General features: G+C 48.1%; 1 pseudogene; it reads left to right on the top strand.

Annotated features, from left to right (window-relative positions):
• Positions 1-5,488: 5,488 nt before the first annotated feature.
• LOC136493870 (uncharacterized) lies at positions 5,489-11,170 on the top strand (annotated as a pseudogene).
• The last annotated feature ends 12,085 nt before the right edge of the window (positions 11,171-23,255 follow it).

Raw genomic sequence — 23,255 nt, 5'->3', positions numbered from 1 at the left:
ATGCACGGTGCGAGAGGAAGAGGAGGCTGTGTGTGTTGCACGCGCGCTAGCTACCTGTGGATGTGATGCCATCTGCCATGCATCTGGGGCCGGTGGCATCGCCAGATCTTGATGCCATCGAATGGTCACTAGCAAATTTCACCAAATAGCAAAGCAATATCTAAATATTGATACCATCGAATGATTGCCCGAAAATATATGAAAGAGGCAAGCCCTTCCTATCAAACCGGGACATCCAGCGCCTACCACTTGAAATGAGAAGGTTTCATGATTGGTACTTGCATGTTCTCCTAACGAGCATAGACCTCGTACAAGCATGCTTCCCCACCGGCACATTTGGAAGCTCAGCCGGAAAAATTATCTTTGACTTCAATGACATGCAGACATGCTTTCACCTCGGAGCAATGGAAATGAATTTAATTCGCACGTGGTGCCTGTAAGTCCTTGTCCTCCCGATATGATATGAATAAAATCTTTGAATTTTATTGTAACTAACCCACGCCGTGATTTGTAGAATGCAAGTGCACATTGTAAAACAAATGCCAAATGTGAAAGCCGGGTATATAGACCCTCAAGTTATAGCACAAACAAATTTTAATTACCCTAGACAGTGGAAACTGGATGACAAAGAGCTAGATGTTGGAAAGACCCTTCGGGAGAAAGAGGACATCCATGTGAAGAAACTAAGGCAAGAGTCCCTTAAAGTTTCAGCATACATTGCCCTGGCTTTTAAAAATCTCCAACAGTACTCTACTATATGGCTACCATACAACTTCGAGTAAATTCAATTCTATAATTAAAGATTTGTTCAATATATTTTATTCGATGCAAAAGAGCTTATCTAGTTCTATGATTAAATCCATGCAGCAACCACTGGATTTGTATAGGCGCATGGCATGGGTCTTTGATTCAATAGATAGGGACCCGGTGACATACAAAGACTTCATATCGATTCTCAAGACGTATACATATCGACAATCCTCATTAGCTTATATGTTTATATACATACTTGTAATGTTCACTTTTGGATACTAACAAGTTGTATTTGCTAAAATAATTCGAACAGTGCATTTAGGTTCTATGTTAATAAACATCAAGGAAGGCATGATCCAGTAAGGAAGAAAAGGCTGGCTATAAAAACACTATGTGCGGTAAGTGTAACTTACTTTAGTTCTTCATTATATGGCTGTCAAAAGCATTACTTAACATTTTCATATACAAAACACACAGTGCCCCAAGCAGAATCATAGGAGTGTACATTGTGGATACTATGTATGTTCTATGGTGAGTAACACCGGTGCCTACAGAAGACACCCCTTAAGGGTAAGTTTGAACCTCTTCACCCGTAGTATAAAAACTTCGCACATGGTATGAAATAATAAACCAAAACTTGTTCTCTTGTAGTGGAAAGAAGAGAAAGAAATAAAAAGAGACCCATACAAAGATGACCAACTCTTAGAGCTCGTCGGCGACCTTTGCAACTTCATATTGAACCAGATTGTACACGTCAAAGGCAACTACCATGATCGAGAGTCTGACTTAGGTAGAAATCCTTAGTACCAACACCTTCGTGAGACTGAAAGGCTAGCTCTAGGCCGTTGATAACAATATGTATATAATTTGACATTGGTCTTACCTTGTGGGAGCTTCGCCGAGCACCTCGCCGCGGTGCGGACTCCGCCGTGCCTCTAGGTCAGTGTCGTTGACCCGCGCCACCGCCATCCGCCGCGACACCTACGCCGAGCGCCATAGCCACTAAGGTGAACTCGCCGTGAGTGCACGAAGCCATAGAGCATCCTAGCAACCCTGCCTATCCACCCACATGCGAGCTCAAGCTCGCCGCCGTGAGACAGAGAGGAGAGAGAGCTGCTGCGCCATTGTCGCCTCGTTCACCCAGTGCACCGTGTGCTAGAGAGAGGGGAGGGAGAAGTGGAACGAATTAGACTTGTGAATTATGTCTATTTAATGATGGATTGTATATATTCTTGTGAATTAGACTTGTAATGGTAGTTTATTCTTGTGCTTGTGGTCAGATTTGAATTATATATATATATATATATATATATATATATATATATATATATATATATATATATATATATATATATATATTATGGTAAAGTGTACTGTGGGGCGGTTCTACAAAATCGATTTGAAATTTTTTTGCGGAAAAATGTACTGTAGGGGCGGTTCTAGACTGAACTGCCCCTACAAACATGTATTATAGGGGCGGCTGAGCCGCCCCTACAAATCGACTTTGTAGAGGCGGCTGATGTTTTCAGCCGCCCCTATAAATCGATTTGTAAGGGCGGTCTGGGAATCGTCCCTACAAATCGATGATTTGTAGCCACGCTTTGATAGGGGCGGCTGGCCAAACCGTCCCTACAAATGCTCTTGAGCCGCCTCTATAAATAATATCTGTAGTAGTGATCAGATCTTGAACGACATTTGGGGGCATCAGGTTCATAGAGAAACCTTCACAATCTTGGCACTCAGATCTATGGTGGTCAGCCGCAAGGAGAGTTTCCCTACCGTCAGGGGGAAAATGGTTTCGGGTAGTGCAGTGAGAAATACAAAGAGATCATAACACGTTCTCTGAAAATTGAGTGTCTAACCTCTTAATAACCACCTCAGGTCTAGAATTTATTTAGATTTATTCATCCTACAAAATTAGTTCGTTCTCAATACCGAGGACATTTGCTGGCGAACGTTTATTTGGTGGATGTACTAATCAGCAATCCAACCTCATCTCATGCATGGTCTATACTACTGTCAGGCCTCACATGAATTTGTATAATTTTAGAAACGATAATGATTCTACGAGAACGTCTATCTGCAACTAGGGTCCGGACATGGCCACGCGGACCACGATACGTGACGCCCCGTTTCCTTATCTCATCGTGTGAACCCCCGCTCCCTTATCCCATCCAGTGAGCCCCCCACTCCCTTATCCGCTCATGCCGTGACCGCCGAGGCTGCGAGATTCCGCTGCCGCCCTGTGCACCATGGACGAGCTGCCAGAGAGGAACCCCGCCAGTCGCTGCCCTGTGCGCCCCCGCCTACCACCGCCGGCCGCTGCCCCGCGCCCACGTCGGTCGGTGCCCCATGCCTCTGCCTAGGCCTGGCGCTCGTCACCGAGCCGGCCCCTTTCTTCCTTGCTGGCCCCTTCTTCCTCGCCGGCTTACTTTTTATGAAGGCAACGTTTTTCAAGTTGCAGCTGAATGAATTTGATGTTGCAATAGCCTTGTTCTGCTGTTGCAACAAGTAATATTTCTTTGTTGCATTAACCTTTTTTCTGATGTTGCATCTCACATTGTAGTAGCCTTGTTCTGATGTCGCAACAAGTAATATTTTTTTGTTGCATTAGTCTCTCTTTTTGTTCTGATGTTGCATCTCCCATTGCAATAGCTTTGTTCTGATGTTGCAGTAGCCTAATTCTAATGTTGTTCTTTTTTTTCTGATGTTGCAACAAGTAATACTTGATGTTGCATCTCGCATTGCTCCGTGTTGCAACAGATCTTCTGATGTAAAATTTCTCATGGGACATTTGGGTGATGGAGCGTGGTGGGGATGGACGTGGAGGGCTACAGGGCGCACAGGGGATGGCGGCGCGGCGGGGCATGGCGATGCGATGTGGCACGGTGGCGCGCCAGGGGATGGTGACGCGACATGGCACGGCGGCGCGGCGGGGGACGGGCCGCCGCGAGTAGACGTGGGGGCGAGCTCATTTTCAGATGCGGGGGCGCGCTTGTTCTATTGTATCGGATAGGTGCGATTATTTCTGTTGTTTCATTCGATGAGATTGGACGACTTCTGTTATCTCAATTGGATGATCCCAAGGTGCATCCGGACGAGTGCTCATACCGAACGTCGTAGCGCTAGTTGCGTCGTTTTAGAAAACCCGCTAGAACAGAAAGGGGCTTACAACTCTAATCACAACACAGTGGTAAGACAAGCATTTTACCAACCCCTTCTTCCCTCGCTGGTCGCTGCTGCAGGTGGAACGACAAGCTGGTCCCCTGGTCCCCTCCGTTATGCAGTAGCAGTAGTCTACCACGGCACCGGATCCAGCGGCGGTGGCAGTCGGCACCAGCAAGTCGCGGCTTGGTTTGTGCGCTGCAAATCTTTCTCCTCGAATGCACGGCAGGGCGCTCAGGCAGTGGCGGAGCTAGGAATTTACAGCTGGGTATGCCAAATATAATAAAAAAAAATCAAAACACCCTTTCCACACTAATAGTGGCTACGGAAAGAATTAGCACCACTTAAGAAGCTTGTAAACAACATAATATTGTTCATGTTTTTTTTTGTCTCCACAAGCTTAACTGAAAGCTCACATGGGTTCTTCAAATTTTTAAATCTTTCATCTCTACGCATATGAGAAATGTACACGGTAAGCTGCCATGAAAGTTTTGATAATTCATCACTTGTGAAATGCTTAGTATAAAACTTTGTAGCAAGTGTAACCAATGCCTTGATCATAAGTAGCAGTTGCGACGACGATGTGCTGCTGCCTGCTGGTTAATGTCCACCCGGCACCGCAGCAGAAGCAGATCGAGATGTGTCGCTGGCTGCCCACCCCCGCCGCCGGCAGCCGCAACAGCGATCAAGATGCGCCGCCGCCACCGCTTGGGAGTTGGACGGAAGTTCCGACTTTCTTTTTAGAAGAACGGGAGTCAGGACTTGTGAATGGGAGATGCCGACGGGAGCAATCTGGCCGCTTGGGCCTTGGCCAGGTTGCCCTGCTCGCTGCTACAAGTTCGTTTGTGGGCTTTTGGTCCAATTAGAAAATTGAATATACATGTATACTATATGTATTTATTTTTTGCACTCAAATCTTGGGTATTCCAAGGAATACCCAGGCATACCCCTGGCGCCGGCGCCCCCACTGCGCTCAGGGCGATGGGATGGGAGGGCTTCAGTGCTGCAGCTGCTTGGCTGCTGTTGCTGGTCTCTTGGGAGACACAAGGCGGCCCGGCCGGCCGGGCTGGCAGGAAGGGAGGTGGTGGTTAGAGCAGTGGGACTCCGGAGGGCTTCGGTTTGATTAGTGCGTGTGCCCATTGATTGCACTTGTAATAAATAAATAAAAGGAAAAAACAATTCTCGTTTTCTTGTTGGAGAGACAATTCTCGGTTTCTCATGCAATAGTCCAAAGCACCTTTTGGCCTTTTTGTTTCCGCTTACAGTCTGATTCTTGATGAAAAAAACGAGAATCCTTTGATTATTTTAGGCGAAATAGCCATATTCGTCCTCAAACTTTCATCCAAAGTTCAAATTGGTCCCTCAACTATCAAAACAACCACTTTAGTCCTTGAATTTGCAATTTCCGTTCAATCTCGTCCTCTGTCTGACGTCGTTAGCTCACACCGTTAAAATCTGAGACGATATTTCCATTAGGTCGACCGGAGAGAAGCAGAACTCGACTTATCCTCTTCCTTGGCGGCTGCACGCGGAGGCTAGGGTTTGAAGCGTGGAGACGACGTCGAGGAGGGTGCGAACGGAGCCGCGCTGCTGGTTGGGTGCTGCTTGTGGACTGGCTGTGAAGGAGAACAGAGACAGAGTTGGAAGTACAGGTGAGTCCATGTTTGCCCACATGAATCTTTGTCTCCTGTCAGTGGATTTGGTTTTTCTTTGAGGTGGAACCTAACCATGTAGTGGATTTGTAGGGCTGCAGTAAAATGTCAGGTTCTGAGGTATTGGAAGTTAGATTTCATTTCAATGGGGATTTTGTTATTGATGGGTCAAAGGTGAAGTATTGCAATGGGGATTGGGGACTGCCACACATTGATAAGGACAAGCTATCTATCCCAGAACTTGAAGGCCATCTTTTAGATCATACAACTTTCCAAAGATGTATTAGGATATCAATTTGGTGCAGAGTGAGTAGTGGAATGAAGCTATTGGTAGATGATAAGTCATGCCTGGACATGGTTAATGAGCTAGGTGCTGCAAGGGCTGTGGACATATATACTGAGCCCATTGAAATTGATGCCAATGAAGAAATCGAGACACAGTATGAAGATGAAGATGTTTTTGCCTTGTTTAGGGATGATAACATCATGGATTTGGATGTCTAAAAGGTCCTTGTTTGGTTTTGGTAATTGAGTGACAACATAGGTGGACTAATTGTGTTTATGTGAGATACACATGTGAATAGTCCACAGGTACATGTGTGTGAGCAACATATGCCATAAAGGTGAAAATGGCTTGGAGATGTTGCAAAGCTCACACATGTGATGTTGAAGGAGCTTATTGCACATGAGACATGACATTGAGTCATGTGATCAAGGTGGAGAAGATCAAGACAAGACTTGGCTTGATGGACCAGTTGCAAGCGTGAAGGGCAAGTCGAAGGCTTTGGAGTGATGGACCGCGTGGCGGTGAAGCTTGAGCAAGACTTGGCACCGATGGACGATGGCAACGGTGAAGAGCAAGTAAAGTCAAGATCGATGAACCAATATGATCACGTGATGATATGAAGTGGATCATATCATTGTTGATCGTGTTGGTGCATGTGTTGCATCGACATTGGAGGAGATGGAATGGAATGCGTAAGGCAAAGGTATAACCTATGGCATTTCATTTCACCGGTCATAGGTGTGTAGAGAAGTTTATGACCGGGTTTAGGATAGATGGCCGTACTATCAAGAGGAGCAAACTTGTTTGCATATCGGTCATCTAGTGCCACTCAAGTGATCTAACTTTGCATTATCGCTAGGATCGAGTGGCGTGGCAAGTTGAGTGGCTAACATCCTTTGGGAAATGATTGTGAAAATGCTAACACATATACACATGGTGGTGTACACTTGGTGGTGTTGGCACATTTACAAAGGAGGTGGTGTTTGCAGGATTTGGCGCTTTCAGGAAAATGGAATGCCTATTTTCTATTGCGCCGAATGCAAATTCTTGTGGTTGGCTCATTGGAGCAAGGGTGAAGAAGTTAGAAGTGAAAACGAGCTGATCGCAAAGACGCTGGCGTCGGTCAACTGACCGGACGCTGGGTCTGAAAGCATCGGACGCTGGTAGGGTGCGTCCGGTCAGGCTGACGTATGGTGACGCAGAAGCTGGAGTGTGACCGGACGCTGGGCTGCGTCCGATCACGTGCGACCGGACGCGTCCGGTCGAAGAAATACGCCTCGGGTACCTTACTGGAAATGACCGGACGCTGGGGTCCAGCGTCCGGTCAGTTGAAGCTGCTGCATCCGGTCAGGTCAAGTGACCGTTGGAATCAGGACACGTGGCCGTCTGCGGGCGACCGGACGCTGAGGTCCAACGTCCGGTCAACACGACCGGAGCATCCGGTCGGCCCGATTTTTGCCCAGTGAAGGGGTAACGGCTAGTTTAGCCCTTGGGGCTATAAATAGAAGTGGCCTTCGGCCATGGCTAGTGCGGAGCACCTTGGGAGACTTAGTGTCCATACTTGTGAGTGCTTGGGAGCCCTCCATCACATATATACTTGATAGTGATCATTCGATTGTGTGAGTGAGCGATTCTAGTGTGATTGCATTGTGAGGTTGCATCGAGTGGCACTAGGTGATCGAGTTGCAAGCCGGTGGTGCTTGTTACTCTTGGAGGTTGCCACCTCCTAGACGGCTTGGTGGTGGTCTTCGTCAAGAAGCTTGTGCGGCGCTCTGGAGAAGTGCTTGTGAGGGGCACTTGTGCTCGCCCCGCAGGAGTCGCGAAGAGCAACTTTAGTAAAGCGTGTCATTGAGCTACCCTCACTCAAGGGGTAGGTTCTTGCGGCGCCCGACGTGCGGGCTTAGCGGGTGATGCTAATTAGCCGCCGAACCACCAAGTGAGCGGTCGACACAACGGGGACTAGCGTGTTGGCAAACACGTGAACCTCGGGAGAAAAATCATCGTGTCAACCTTGTTCTTCCCATTGGTTTGCATCCCTATTACACAAGCTTGCAATTACTTTTATACATATTAAGCTTGTGTAGTTGCTCTTGTAATTAGATAGCTTGTGTAGCTTGCTAATTACCTTCTTGCTTGTGTAGCATAGAAGTAGCTCCCTTGCGTGGCTAATTTGGTTTGTGTAACCTTGTTAGTCACATTACTTAGTTTGTGTAGCTAAGTATTTGCGCTCTCTAATTAGACATTGGTTGCCTTGTTATTGAGCATTGCTACGGAGCTTAGTTAGCTTTGTGCTTTTGCTTACTAGCATGTGTAGGAGCTCCCTTGTTGCTTAAAGTACTAGTGGCATAGGTTTGTGTAACCTTGCTCCTAGAATTGTTAAGGAGAGCTCTAGCTAGCCCGGCACCTTAGTTGCATAATTAGTATCTTTGCAAGGTGCTAGTGAACATATATAGAGGGGTGTAGTCTTGTCTAGACCGATTGTTTTAATTCCGCATTTATATCGGTTAGCCGACGCGATTAATTTTAGAAAAGACTATTCACCCCCCTCTAGTCGCCATCTCGACCCTTCAATGCCCCAACCCATCTTGTGGCGAAACCTAATGAACAGATAGGTGAAAATTTTTTGGAAGATACTAAAATCATGTATTTGGAGGCTCCAACCAGTGTTGAGGATGTTCAGAATGAACAAGAGGGAGAGACACATGAAGAATCAGATAGCGCTTGTGATGTGACAGGATTTACATCTGATGAAGATGATGAAATTAGAGAGATAAGAGCCAAGTACGAAGACATTATGTCAAAAATGAAGAAGAGTGTAGAGATTCCAGTGGACACCCTAGCCGAACTTGATGTTCTCCAAAGAACAGAACAGGATGATACTCATTGTCTTCAAATAACCCAAGGTGGATATGACCTTGATTCAGATCAGGATGTGTTATATGATGAGGAGAGTGATGGTGTTTCAACTAGAAGAAACTGCAGATATCAAATATTTGATAGCTGTGCTAAGGCTCCTCAGTTTGTTGTGGACATGTGTTTTAGAGGAAATGATCAATTAAAGGATGCCATAGAAAGGTACGCACTAAAGATGAAGGTAAATCTTAGATATGTCAAGAATGACAAAGAAAGGATTAGGGTTGTATGTAGGTGGAAAGGTTGTCCTTGGCTTCTGTATGCTTCATACAACTCAAGGTCTGATTGGTTTCAAATTGTCACATATAATCCCAACCATGCTTGCTGCCCAGAATTGAAAAATAAAAGATTATCAACAAGCAGAATCTATGACAAGTATGAGAGTACTGTCAAGGCTAATCCATCCTAGAAAGCTAGAGCAATGAAGGAGACAGTACAAGAAGATACAGGTGTAGATGAATCAATCACAATGATTAAGAGAGCGAAGGCAAAGGTAATGGATTCTCAGAGTGGTGAATACTCAAAATTATTTGACTATGCTCTTGAGCTGAAGAGAAGTAATCCTGGAACTAGTATACACATTGCTCTTGATCTAGAAGAAGAGGACCATGTTTTTTAGAGAATTTACATATGTTTCGATGCATGTCGAAGGGGTTTCTTAGATGGATGCAGGAGAGTCCTTGGGCTAGATGGTTGCTTTCTTAAGGGACCTATGAAAGGTGAGTTACTATCAGCAGTTGGAAGGGACGCGAATAATCAGATTTACCCAATAGCATGGGCTGTTGTAGATGGGTGTTCATTACAGACCAACAAAAAGTAAGGGAACAAATTTATTTATGTAGCTTTTAACATGCATGCATCAGTTAGCTTATAAATTGTGGACTGACATCCACTTCATTTATTTATGTAGGGCCTACTAAGTATTATTCAGCAGCTATTTCCATTTGCTGAGCACAAAATGTGTGCTCGTCATATCTATGCTAATTGGAGGAAAAAGCATAGGCTATAGGAGTATCAAAGAAGGTTTTGGAAGATTGCAAAGGCACCAAATGAGATATTATTTAATCATTACAGGAACAAGCTTGCCGTGAAAAATCCTACAGGATGGGTAGATTTGGAGAGAACAGACCCTATACATTGGTGTAGAGCTTGGTTCAGGCTTGGATCAAACCATGAATCAGTTGATAACAACATGAGTGAATCATTCAATAGTTGGATTATTGAAGCAAGATTTAAACCTATCATAACTATGTTAGAGGACATAAGGGTCCTAGTAACTAGAAGAATTCAAGAGAATAGGAGCAATAGTGAGAGGTGGATTACAACAATATGTCCCAATATCTTAAGAAAGTTCAGAAAGATCAGACATAGGACCCAATTTTGTTATGTTTTATGGAATGGTGAAGCTGGATTTGAAGTGAGAGACAAGAAATGGACGAAGAAATGGACGTTCACTGTGGATCTGAAAAACAAGACATGTTCTTGCAGATTTTGGCAAGTCTATGAGAGTCCATGTCAACATGCTTGTGCTGCTCTATTCAAAATGGCTGAAGAGCCTAACAATTATGTACATTTGTGTTTCTGGATTGAGCAATACAAGAGGACGTATCAGCATGTCCTACGACCCGTGGAGCATGAGTCAGCCTGGCCTGTATCTCCAAATCCAAAGCCATTGCCTCCTAGAGTGAAGAAATGCCAGGGCGTCCACCCAAAAATAGAAAGAAATATCCTTCAGAAGTGAAATCAGGCACCAAGTCATCGAAAGTCGGTACTAAAACTAGATGCAGACGATGCAAAAATATGGGTCACAACTCCAGGACATGCTCTGTGAAAATGGTGTTGATGTATTTCTGAATTTTTCCTTATTATTGTAATGTATTGTTTCACATGAGATGAATCTAACTTCTGCTATATAACAGCAAGAGAACACGGGGTCGCATAATCCATCACAACAAGCTGGCACTGAACCTGAACAATCCAAGCAATAAAAAAGAAAGCGTCCCGCCACATCTTCAACTCAAAGCAATAGGTCTGATGGTTATGGATTATACTATAATAAAAGGACAGATTCTTCCTTTACCCAGGTTACTAAGCTGTACCAATCATTTCAGATTAGTTGCATATACTATTACAGCAAAGTAAATTGAAATATCTTTTTTCTATTGTAGTCTGGCCAAAACAAAAGGCTGGCTTCTTTTTCAAGATGCAAGTCAACTGCTGAAGCTATGTAAAGGCATCTGATGGTGGGAGTGCCTCTGTTGTCATTGAGATAAATGTTGGAAAAGGTGCCACAAAGGCAACCATTAGTGTAATAAGCGGCCGTGCATCTGCAAACATTCAGTCCACTTCACTTGGATGTGGATCAGCAGCAGGACAACGCAGCTCCTCTCTGAAAAAATAGGAAAACAACTTGAGGCCTCAAAAAAGAGCATCATGTAATTTCAGTAGGCATTGACTGTCAAGGTCAATCCTTTGTGAACAACATTGTCTATGTCAGCTGATATTGAGACATGAGACATTTTATTTTCTCGCAAAATCATTTGATTTCAAAAATCCTTATATGATTATCTACGCTCCTACAGCCACTTACAACAACTGTGCTGGCAGAGTACATGGGCTGTGCTGACGGAGTGAGCTGCTGTAGCAGATGACGGCGGACAGAGGACGAGATTGAACGGAAATTACAAATTCAAGGACTAAAGTTGCCATTTTGATATTTGAGGGACCAATTTGAGCTTTGGATGAAAGTTTGAGGACGAATATGGCTATTTTGCCATTATTTTATATTCTTTTGATCCATACTTTGAAACTTTGAACTAGCACACAATCAAGAATTGAAAGAAAATCCCCATACGATGATTATAATCGAATCAATTAAAAGTGGTTCCAAACATGACCGATCAAATCATACTAAGTGTCGCAACCACTCAGCTAGCCACATCTAAAAATGCATTTGTAAGGTATGGATGGTATTTCCGGCCGCCTCTACAAATGCCCATTTTTTAGAGATAGCTCTAGATCTAACCGCGTCTATAAATGGATTTCTATAGTCAGCTAGATCTAGAGCCACCTCTAGAAAATCAACTTATAGAGACAGTTGGATCTATATCCGTTTCTAAAAATAAGTGTAGCATAGTAAATTTTAAATTTTCAAACGATCTCGAATGGAAGAATGACTATCTGTTGTGGTACACCCAAATAAATGTGCACCATTGATCTGGATATCTTTTACCACATATTACTTCCTAGGAGGAGGTAATAATAAAATTGTATATTTAATTATTTCTAATTTTGGAAGAAAATTATGTTGTCTATTTCTTTTTGAAAAGTTTTATACTGATCTTTTTTTTTAGATGGTTTTGAGTTAGCAATGTTTTTTTTGACGTGACAGAACGAGATATACTCAGAAGTATGTATGACGTCTTGATTTACAGTGTAACTTTTTTATAATGTGATCAAAGGCAAATGTGTGAACTTTGGTGTAACTTTTTGAAACAAAATAATACCAAATACGAGGTGCGTGACAACTTTTGTACGTGCAACTGCATATAGTTACTGGAGTAGGTACTAGTATTAGTTTTTTTGTTACATGATAGCTAACGTGTTGATTGGTTTTCGCTGGAGATTTTTGCCTGCCGTGACGCTGTCGCCGCTGATTGATTCGGTTCGCATGCATGGAAGGCTGCGCATGCGATGGAACAACACAAGGAAGGGCCATGCGCCCACTCACTTGTCTTCCGTGATTTTAGGATATAAGATCTTTTCTTTTTTTCTTAGGTTAATTAGTTAATCTAAAAAAATTCGAAAAAAATCAATGATCCAGATTTGTTTGAGATATTACCTCATAGCAAGTAAAGGGGGTACAGTAGCATTGCTCATATCTCAAACAGTTATACAACTTTGTAGTTTGATAACCTTTTCCATTCATCCAAGGAAAATTGTGATTGAATTTCTCACATTTGAAATTAAATTTGTTCAAACGGTCTCGATGGGGAAACTACCAAAACCAAAATTGTAGATCTTGATGATATCTATAACTTTGTAGTTGAAAACCTTTTCGTTTGAATTGGTCTATGGTCTCAAATACACATTTCAAAATCAGATAAAGTGAATACGAGGGGAATTTGTCTCTCATATGGAGAAAAGACTTAGGGGTGAAGTGGTTAGAGAAAATACAAGCGCGGCTGCTGGTCACCGGTTTTGTGACTTAGGACGGCGTCCGCGTCTTCCCTCCTAGCCACTTCTACAAGTACTCTGAAAGAACAATGCAATGCAATATTGAAGAAGCACTTAATCATTTTGTGGCAGGAATGAAAATTGCAAATTGCCATTTAATTTAGGGTAAAGTTTAATTTACACCCTCCAATTTTCACCAAAGTCCGGATTTCAACCTCGAACTTTAAAACCAGATAACTTTGGCCCTCCAACTCTCAAAAAAGTTCAACTTTCAGCCTTTTGGGCGGTTTTGTGGGGTGAACAGTGACTTTTGATATTTTTGGGAGCGCTGAAATTTTATATTATTTTTTCGAGCATCTTAACGTCCTCAAATGAAAAAAATTCAAAACTACAAAGTTGTAGATCTCATCGAGGTCTACAATTTACATATAAAAATTATCTTCATCCGACATCGTATTGAAGGGTTTTCTATTTTTTAAAATTTGAGTCTCATCACGCGACAAAATATGGTGCTGAAATTTTATATTATTTTTTTCGAGCATTTTACTTTCCTCAAATGAAAAAAATTAAAACTATAAAGTTGTAGATCTCATCGAGGTCTACAATTTACATATAAAAATTATCTTCATCCGACATCGTATTGAAGGGTTACTGTAGCACTTAAGGCTTTTCATCGACTAATTAGGCTTAAAATATTCGGATCGCGATTTTGCCGAGAACTGTGTAATTAGTTTTTTTTTCGTCTACATTTAGTACTCCATGCATGTGCCACAAGATTCGATGTGATATTTTAAGGTGAAAATTTTTAAAAACTAAACAGGGCCTTAATAAATACTAGCAGCCGCATGCTAATAAAGGAGAGTTCACTTTGCATACTAGAAGATAAGAGGGGTTGAGTGAGTGTTGACGTGCCACGGAGAGCGGATATGCAACTGGCCGGCAAGGCCAATGTAAGTACTACTGGTAGTAGTATATGCTCCTAGGCAACCTTCCATTGCCCAGTCTATCGCTACTCCTATGTCAATTGGTACTTTCCCATGCCCATCCTCGTGTCTTCTCTTTGTTCTTGAGTCCATCCGAGCCACGAAGACCCACACTCATCAGTGACACCCGATGAACAACAATGCTTGGTGCGGTTTCTACCCCGCGACATGGTTCATGGACATACTTGGCCGAACTAGGGAAATTAAAGGTTGAGACATCGAGGTATCCCTTATGTACCAACGGGTCATATGAGTGATATCTCTTGTCTTTGGTAGGGTTGATGTGTACCCCTAGTTGAAAGGTCCTAATGGCTAGAGGGGTGTGAATAGCTTATTAATAATTTCTACAACAACACTTAGCAAACCGGTTAGACAAATATGAGGCGATACGAGTGTTGCACTAGTCTACTAAAAATGCAAGACACCTACCATAATTCTAGTTTCTATAGTCTCTATCCATACAATGGCTATGTCACTACACTAAGTTAGTGTGCTCTCAAAGGCTAACTAAAGAGACACACTAACCAAACTAACAAGCTCTCACGACTAGCTACACTAAAGAGCTTGACAACTAGTTTGTGGTAATATAAAGAGATATAACAAGATGGTTATACCGCCGAGTCGAGGAATGAGTCAATCAATCACAAGAATGAATACCAATGAAGATCAATCACCTCGGAATCAAATGATGAACACAATGATTTTTTACCGAGGTTCACTTGCTTGCTGGCAAGCTAGTCCTCGTTGTGGCGATTCACTCACTTGGAGGTTCACGCGTTAATTGGCATCACACGCCAAACCCTCCAAACCCTCAATAGGGTGCCGCACAACCAACACAAGATAAGGATCACACAAGCCAAGAGCAATTTACTAGAGTATCTTTTGGCTCTCCCTCGGGGAAAGGTCAAGAACCCCTCACAATCACCACGATCGGAGCCGGAGATAATCACCAACCTCCGTTCGACGATCCTCGCTGCTTCAAGCCATCTAGGTTGCGGTAACCACCAAGAGTAACAAGCGAACCCCGCAGCGAAACACGAACACCAAGTGCCTCTAGATGTAAACACTCAAGCAATGCACTTGGATTCACTCCCAATCTCACAAAGATGATGAATCAATGATGGAGATGAGTGGGAGGGCTTTGGCTAAGCTCACAAGGTTGCTATGTCAATGCAAATGGCCAAGAGAGCGAGCTTGAGCCAGCCATGGCTCTCGGTTCACTGAAAAATCGAGGCGACCGGACGTGCCGGTTAGATCGACCGGACGTAGGACCCCAGCGTCCGGTCGCACGATGCACGCCACGTGGCCCCTACTTCAAATGCTGATCGCCCGATCTCAACAATCACCAGTACATTTAAGTTGTGACCGGACGCACTACGGTGTTGGACCGGACATAGGACCCCAGTGTCTGGTCAGTTCCAGTAAGGTTCCACTCGTGACTGGACGCGTCCGGACGGGACGTAGGACCCCAGTGTCCGGTCACTTCTAGTAAGCTTCTAGAGGTGAAAATTCATGACCGGACGCGTCTGGTCATGTTCGACCGGACTCGCCCAGCGTCTGGTCACTCATCGTCTTCTCTGTGCGTCGCCACATCAGTATGACCGAACGCTGAATAGTGTCTAGCCAGAGTCCGGTTGCCTATGTCAGGTCAAGAGACCGATGGCGACCTTCACTGCGCGTCACTGACCGGATGCAGGACCCCACCGTCTGGTCACTGCGTGACCAGCGTCCGGTGCACTCTGTGAAACCCTATCTTTTCTATACAAGGCGCCGGTGGCACCATCAGACTGTCCACACTCTATGGGCGGACACTCCACCGGTCAAATTTTCGAACCCTTGCTCTCAAGTGCTAAACACAATTGGGAGAGAGCACATCCCCTTTTATAGATAAAGGGGACAGCTTTATAAGAGAGAGAGAGAGAGAATACATAAGCTACTAAGTCTTGTTGCTCATGTCGTTGGGTATAAGGTGATTATAGGTGCCCACAATATTGTTGATGTCAGACACATGTGGGAGGTTTTATCGTGTCCTACCAGGCATGGTAAATGCCGACGCCCACAACACTGTGGATGCCCAGATGCAAGTGGGGGGCCTTACCGTGTTTTCCTAGTACGGGAATTGATAGTGCCCATAACACTTTAGGGTAAATGTCGGCGCCCTCAACACTGTTGGGGTTCTGACATGTCTGGAAGGTTACAGGGCACCCTTCTGACATGTTTTGTTGGTACTACCCTATGGGCGTGCAGGGTATGGTTCTTGGTGTTGTGGTTGACTTGAGCGCCCTACCTTTACTTGCTCTGCCTGTTTCCTAGTCCTTACCGAGCGGGCGTCCCCGGTCAGTTGGCCCCAGTCGGCTCTGACTACGCCAGTCGGAGAAGAGCTGTAAGCAGAGGTTCGGTGCATCCCTGGTCGGAGGCACGGGTCAGAGTCGGAGGTAGCGTTTGCCAGGCCTTCCGATCGAAGATTGGATCACCTTTTGGCCTGTCGCTTGGTATTTGGGCTGGCCTAGGAGTTGCGCGTCGTTTGCAACGTCGTCTACTGGGCCGAGCCTTTGCTGGGAAGCTGGTCCATGAGGGACCCTGGGTTCATGAACCCAACAAGAGCCCCCAAGCCCCTAGGTGATTCGGGTAGAATCGCCTAGGGTATTTTTGTCTTGACTGTGGGTGCGCACGAGCACACCCGCGGGTGTAGCCCCCAAGTCCCTGAGCGATTCGAGCAGAATTGTCTAGGGTTTTTTTGTGTGTTGCCAGCGGGGGAATCTTTGTTTTTGATAGTGGGTGCGCATGAGTGCACTCGTAGGTGTAGCCCCCGAGCCCCCGGGTGATTCAGGCAGAATCGCCTAGGGGGTTTTTGTCAGTGGGCGTGTGTGTACCTTGGTGGGTGTAGCCTCCTCTTTCTAGTTTTGGACTCGTCATTTCCAGGAGCGCTGTCCTAGCCGAGGGACTGAGCGAGACGGAGTTCATCAACCAGTGCGTCGGGAGCATCGAGGGTTTGGGTGAGTCAGATTTGCTGATTCAAGGATCGGGCGAGTCGAAGTTTGTGGACCCAGGCATTGGACGCGCTGAGGGATAGGACGAGACGGACTAGTGGATCCAGGCATCGGGCGCGCTGGAAGATCAGGCGAGTCGGAGTCGTGGATCTAGGCGTTGGGAGTGTCTGGAATTGGGCAAGTCAGAGTCATAGATCCTGGCACTAGGCACGCCGGGGGATCGGGCGAGTCGGAGTCGCAGATCTAGGCACCGGGCGCTGCGAGGGATCAGGCGAGTCAGAGTCATGGATCCAGGTGTCGGGCGCTGCGAGGGATCAGGCGAGTCAGAGTCGCGAATCTAGGCGCCGGGCGCAACGAGGGATCAGGCGAGTTGGAGTCGTGGATCCAGGCGCTGGGCACAGTGAGGGATCAGGCGAGTCGGGGTTGTGGACCCAGGCGTAGCCGAGGCATTTGGGCGTCTTGAGCCCCTGATCCCCATTGGGTTTGGTAGGGTCGGTTGAGTTTTGTGCATTACCCCGTCCACGGTTTCTCACAACCGGAGGGGCTGAGCTAACGTCGCTTGCCTCGATGGCTCGAGTGACGCGCTCAGTGAGCTCGCTAATGGGTACGTTCGAGTAAAGTCCGGGTCCGTCGTTCGTGATGGGGTCGGCATAGCCCTCATGTGCCACTCCACTGCTCCTTAACCTGCAACCCGATAGATGTCTAGGTCATTCCGGAGACCGACCTGGGTGGCCCGCTGGCCCCCCTCAAAGGAGATTCTATGGGTTTGGCGGAGGTTAGGATTGAACGAGAAGGTTGAGATGACCCTGTCTGCTTCGGGGTAGACTGGGCGAGGGCCGCTCGGGGCTCACCTGCGTTTTCTCTCCTGGCTCTGTTTGACACGACGCGGCCTTGAGCCCTTCGTGGGCCGGCCTTCGAACCCCAGTCGGTCGTTACTCATGTTGAATGAGGCAACTGCCGCTTCGTGACGCAACACGGAGCGTTGTGATGCATTTAACTGCATATGCGATGCTTTTGGATGTATGGAATGAATGAATGCGTGCATGGATGAATGAATGCTCATATAAAGAAATAGCGGAGGTCGGTAATGTTACCTTGATAGCTCGAGTGACGGGGTTTGAGGAGCTCCAATCGGAAATGTCCGACCAGGATCCATGCTCGTCATTCGTGACGGAGTCGGCATGGCCCACATGGGGCGTCCCTTTGCTCCTTACCTATCTCTCAGCGCTCGCCTGAGCCATCCGATTGACTCAGGAAGCCCATTGGTCTCTCCTGGTGGAGATCCCCTTGTTGGGCCTTTTCAAGTCCCGCCTAGGAAGGCGGAGGGCCGCCTGCGCGTTGTGATGCCATGTTTCTTGCGCTCGACGTGCGGTAGTGGTGGGCCATTCTCAGGCCATGTCCCGTCTGACCAGGCACCGTTCTATTGGATAGGGTGCATCCCATCGGTCAGGGCGTGTCCCATCATATCCCATCCGCATTGAATGGGGGACGGGAGAGGGTTTTTTGCCCCTGTCGTTTCGCCTTTCCCCAATCGTTGTGCCTTTCCCAACTGTTGTGCCTCTTTCTTTAAGTAGGAGAAGGGAGAGGGCTTCTATTCCATTCCTTCGCCTTTTCCTCATCTGCCGCCTCTTCTCCTTCTTCCTTCTCGCCAAGAGTGTTTGAGTGCCACGGCGGTTCCTAGAAGAGAAAAGGGGAGAGCGAGGGAGAGGAGAAAACTCATAGATCCAATCATGAACCCGGGGCACAATGTCAAGCTGGAGGTCATCCGTCTTGAGGGAGTCGGTGCTGGCTGCCTTCGCTGAGAAGGGGTTTCTGCCGCCGAAGGAGGTGGCGCACTGGATGGCTCCTACGGGGGAGGATTTCCAGCAACCTCGGGGCGGCGAGGTTGTTTCCTTCCTCGCCTTCCATGAGCGCGGGTTAGGATACCCTGCGCACCGGTTCCTACGAGGGCTGCTCAATGAGTGGGGCCTGCAGCTGCAGCACCTCAATCTGACTGGGGTGCTGCACATCACCGGTTTTATCACCGTGTGCGAGGCCTTCCTCGAGATGGAGCCGCACGTGGATCTCTTCCGGCGGATGTTCTTCGGGCGAGCATTGTCAGAGGGGAAGCCGCTCAAGGTCATGCCAGTGGGGGGCTTCGCGCTGTAGAGAAAACCAAGCGCGTCGGGCTCGTACACCCCCTGTGGTTCCAATCGAGGGCGGCACGAGGAATGGTTCTACATTCAGAACCCGGCAAAGGCACCATTCCCGCCTTTTACCGGTAGGAGGCCGGAGAGGCAGGAGAGCTGGTCGTGGGGCCCCGTGAGCCGGCAGAAGAAGAAGCTGTAGATTATCGAGGCGGAGCTCCAGAAGCTGGTGCGGTAGGGACTCGATGGGGTGCGGGTGTGGGGGTATGGCCCCCGGTATCCACAAGACAAGACATGGGCTGCACCATCAGAGGTGGCCCGACCCACAAGATCAAGGCATGCACAGCGCTGCTCGGCGTGCACCGCAAGCTATTGTATACTACCAAATAGGATACTTTACTTGTAACCCTACCTCTCCAGAGTATATAAGGAGAGGCAGGGGTCCCCTAGTGGACAAGATCTATCTACTATATCTCAATACAATACAACAAAAACATAGGACGTAGGGTATTACGTCGATCAGACGGCCCGAACCTGTCTAAATCGCAGTCTCTGTGCCTTGTGTCACCATCTGGTTCCTAATCTCGCTCACCTCCATCGATCAATCTACCATCATGGGATACCCCTCGGTGGACTACCGAGCATCTTTTGTCGACAGTTGACGTGCCAAGTAGGAGTGTGCGCTTGATCCTCCAACAAACCAGATGGCGTACCTCAAGATCATCGGCACGTTCTCAGCGATGGCCTTGTGCATCTACAGCTCAAACAGATTATCGCCGGGGAGGCGCTCGTACAACAAGCTCGCCTATTCATCCGATCTTGAGATGTCGTTCGTGAGCTCCACCACATTCACTTGCCAGATGGCGTTCAAGGTCTCCACCTTCGAGTCAACCTTCGCGGCACCCGCACGGCGCTCCACTTTCCGATTGGATCTGCTGGCCCCATCCTAATCCGAGTCCATCATGATCGTGATGCCGAGCCGACCACAAGCATATCGCCAAGGTACAACGAGATCCAATCGGGCCCAAGCACATGCATGCACGGTAGAGCGGCAGCCTATCGTCGTTTGGCGCTTCCATCAGCCAAGAGCAATCAATCAAATAATAAACAAATAGCCATGCAAGCTAGCTACGGGATCAAGTTATTGAAGAAGCCTTGTTCTGCACGTACGCATGTACTGATACGTGCACGAGAGAAAAAGGCCGGCACGTCTGCTCGGCCACGGCCACCGATTATGTCCGTTCTACTACGACTCCACTCTCCCGCCAGAGCCGCTAAGCGAGCTGTCCGGACTACTTACTCCGACCACCTGCCGCGTCGCAATGAAGATCGTCGCAAATAATAGCGCCATGACAATCACGACCGCCACCATGACGATAGTTTAGAAAGCTCGAGGGCCGGACAATTTCGTCAACACCGACCAGATAGCGCCATACGTCGCCGACCAGACTTTTTGTCTAAAGCTAAGTCACATTTTAATATTCTTCTAAATATTCTCCAATCTCCGTATATCGCCATAATGTTTCTCCGAGCTGTTTTCTCCATGTTTGCTCTCCAAACGATTTTCCGAACCCCCGAACAGTCATGTTGATGCTCGGACGCCTCCAGAGACGGCCCTATCTCCGGCTCCTCCCTACACGTGCACGAGCATCTGCCCTCTTCGTTATGGGTGGTCGGCAGCGGCTCCTTAGCAACGCTTTGTTCTTCCTACACGTGCACGGGCTCCGCGCCCCGTGTTATGGTTAACGGGCTAGCTAGGGCTGGAGACTTGGCTATACACTAACTGGTCGGGCGGTTTGTATTAAATATAAATACATCTTCACACTAACTGATCGCCGAGCTACATACGCTATTTCATCGCCATTGCTGATTTTTCTCCAGAGTTCATATATTTTTACATCATGTACTACCCGTTCTACATATTTGTATTACAGGATCATCGTCCAGGCGATCGAACCACCTGGTGCTCGGACTTCTCCACCGATCAACTAGTCGGACCACTAGGTTCATGGACTTCATCGCCGACCAGTTGATCGGACTGTTCGTCGGTCGCTTCTACTCAATCCTCACTTCACCGACGACCAGTTGACCAGACTGTTCGTCGTTCATGCTTCATCGCCAGCTACGCCGGTTACTCCTCGGCGCTCGGATTCTTCGTGCTCTAGGACTAAGTGGGCACACTTCACCGCACGAACGTCGCCAGCTACGTCGGGGACACCTCGGTGCTCGGACATCACCAGCGATGCCAGGGACTCCACGCTCTTCAGTGCTCGGACATCGGCAGCGACGCCGGGGACTCCTCGTTCTTCGGTGCTCGAACATCGCCAGCGACACCGAGGACTCCTCGGTACTCAAACATTGCCAGCGACGCCGGAGTCTCCTCGCTCCTCGGTGCTCGGACATCACCAGCGACGCCGGGGACTCCTCGCTCTTTGGTGCTCGGACATCGTCAGCTACGTCGGGAACTCCTCGGTGCTCGGACATCGCCAGCGACGCCGGGGACTCCTCACTCTTTGGTGCTCGAACATCACCAGCGACGCCGGGGACTCCTCGCTCCTCGATGCTTGAACATCACCAGCGACACCAGGGACTCCTCGCTCCTCGGTGCTTAGACATCGCCAGCAATGCCGGGGACTCCTCGCTCCTCGGTGCTCGGACATCACCAGCGACGCCGGGGACTCCTCGCTCCTCGGTGCTTGGACATCGCCAGCGACGCTGGGGACTCCTCGCTCCTCGATGATCGGACATCGCCAGCGACGCCGGGGACTCCTCGCTCCTTGGTGCTCGGACATCGCCAGCGACGCTAGGGACTCCTCGCTCTTCGGTGCTCGGACATCGACAGTGACGCCAGGGACTCCTCGCACCTCAGTGCTCAGACATCGCCAGTGATGCCAGGGACTCCTTGCTCCTTGGTGCTCGGACATCGCCAGCGACGCCGGGGACTCCTCGCTCTTCGGTGCTCGGACATCGCCAGCGACACCGGGGACTCCTCGTTCTTCGGTGCTCGGACATCGCCAGCGACGCCGAGGACTCCTCGGTACTCAAATATTGCCAACGACGCTGGGGACTCCTCGCTCCTCGGTGCTTGGACATCGCCAGCGACACCGGGGACTCCTCGCTCCTCGGTGCTCGGACATCGCCAGCTACGTCGGGAACTCCTCGGTGTTCGGACATCGCTAGTGACGCCGAGGACTCCTCGCTCTTCGGTGCTCGAACATCACCAGCGACGCCGGGGACTCCTCGCTCCTCGATGCTCGAAAATCACCAGCGACACCGGGGACTCCTCGCTCCTCGGTGCTCGGACATCGCCAGCGACACCGAGGACTCCTCGCTCCTCGGTGCTCGGACATCGCCAGCGACGCCGGGGACTCCTCGCTCCTCGATGCTCAGACATCGCTAGCGACACCGGGGACTCCTCGCTCCTCGATGATCGGACATCACCAGTGACGCCGGGGACTCCTCGCTCCTTGGTGCTCGGACATCACCAGCGACGCCGGGGACTCCTCGCTCTTCGGTGCTCGGACATCGACAGCGACGCCGGGGACTCCTCGCACCTCGGTGCTCGGACATCGCCAGTGATGCCAGGGACTCCTCGCTCCTCGATGCTCGGACATCGCCAGCGACACTAGGGACTCCTCGCTCCTTGGTGCTTGGACATCGCCAATGACGCTAGGGACTCCTTGGTGCTCGGACATTGCCATCTACGTCGGGGACTTCCTTGCTGCTTAGATCTTGCTATGTCTCATTGGTGTGCTATCAAGCTGCTCCATGCTGTTTGGATCAGGGAGCTGATCTTGGGCAGCACATCTGGGGTCTTGATACGCACATGTCAGACGATGTCGGCAAGCTTTCAGACTTCTTTTTCTTTGACCCTGCTACAAGATTCATTCTTCATCTTCTAGCAGGCTTGGGGACTAAGTGGGCACACTTCACCCTATGGTGAATGTGTGCTTTTCTTATCTTGAGGCTACGCCCGGGGACTGGCTGCCTGCTTGGCTGGTCTTCTACTTTCTGACCCTAGCACCATGTGACTACGTCACCTACTGTCAGGCTCGGGGACTAGCTATGGGGGTATAGCCCCCGATATCCACAAGACAAGACATGGGCCGCACCATCAGAGGTGGCCCGGCCCATAAGATTAAGGCATACACAGCGCTGCTCGGCGTGCACCGCAAGCTATTGTATAGTACCAAATAGGATACTTTACTTGT

Source organism: Miscanthus floridulus, chromosome 11, assembly GCF_019320115.1.
Source record: "Miscanthus floridulus cultivar M001 chromosome 11, ASM1932011v1, whole genome shotgun sequence".
Classification (NCBI taxonomy): domain Eukaryota; kingdom Viridiplantae; phylum Streptophyta; class Magnoliopsida; order Poales; family Poaceae; genus Miscanthus; species Miscanthus floridulus.
Note: the sequence above shows the minus strand (reverse complement) of the source record. Positions and strands in the feature narration are given on the sequence as shown.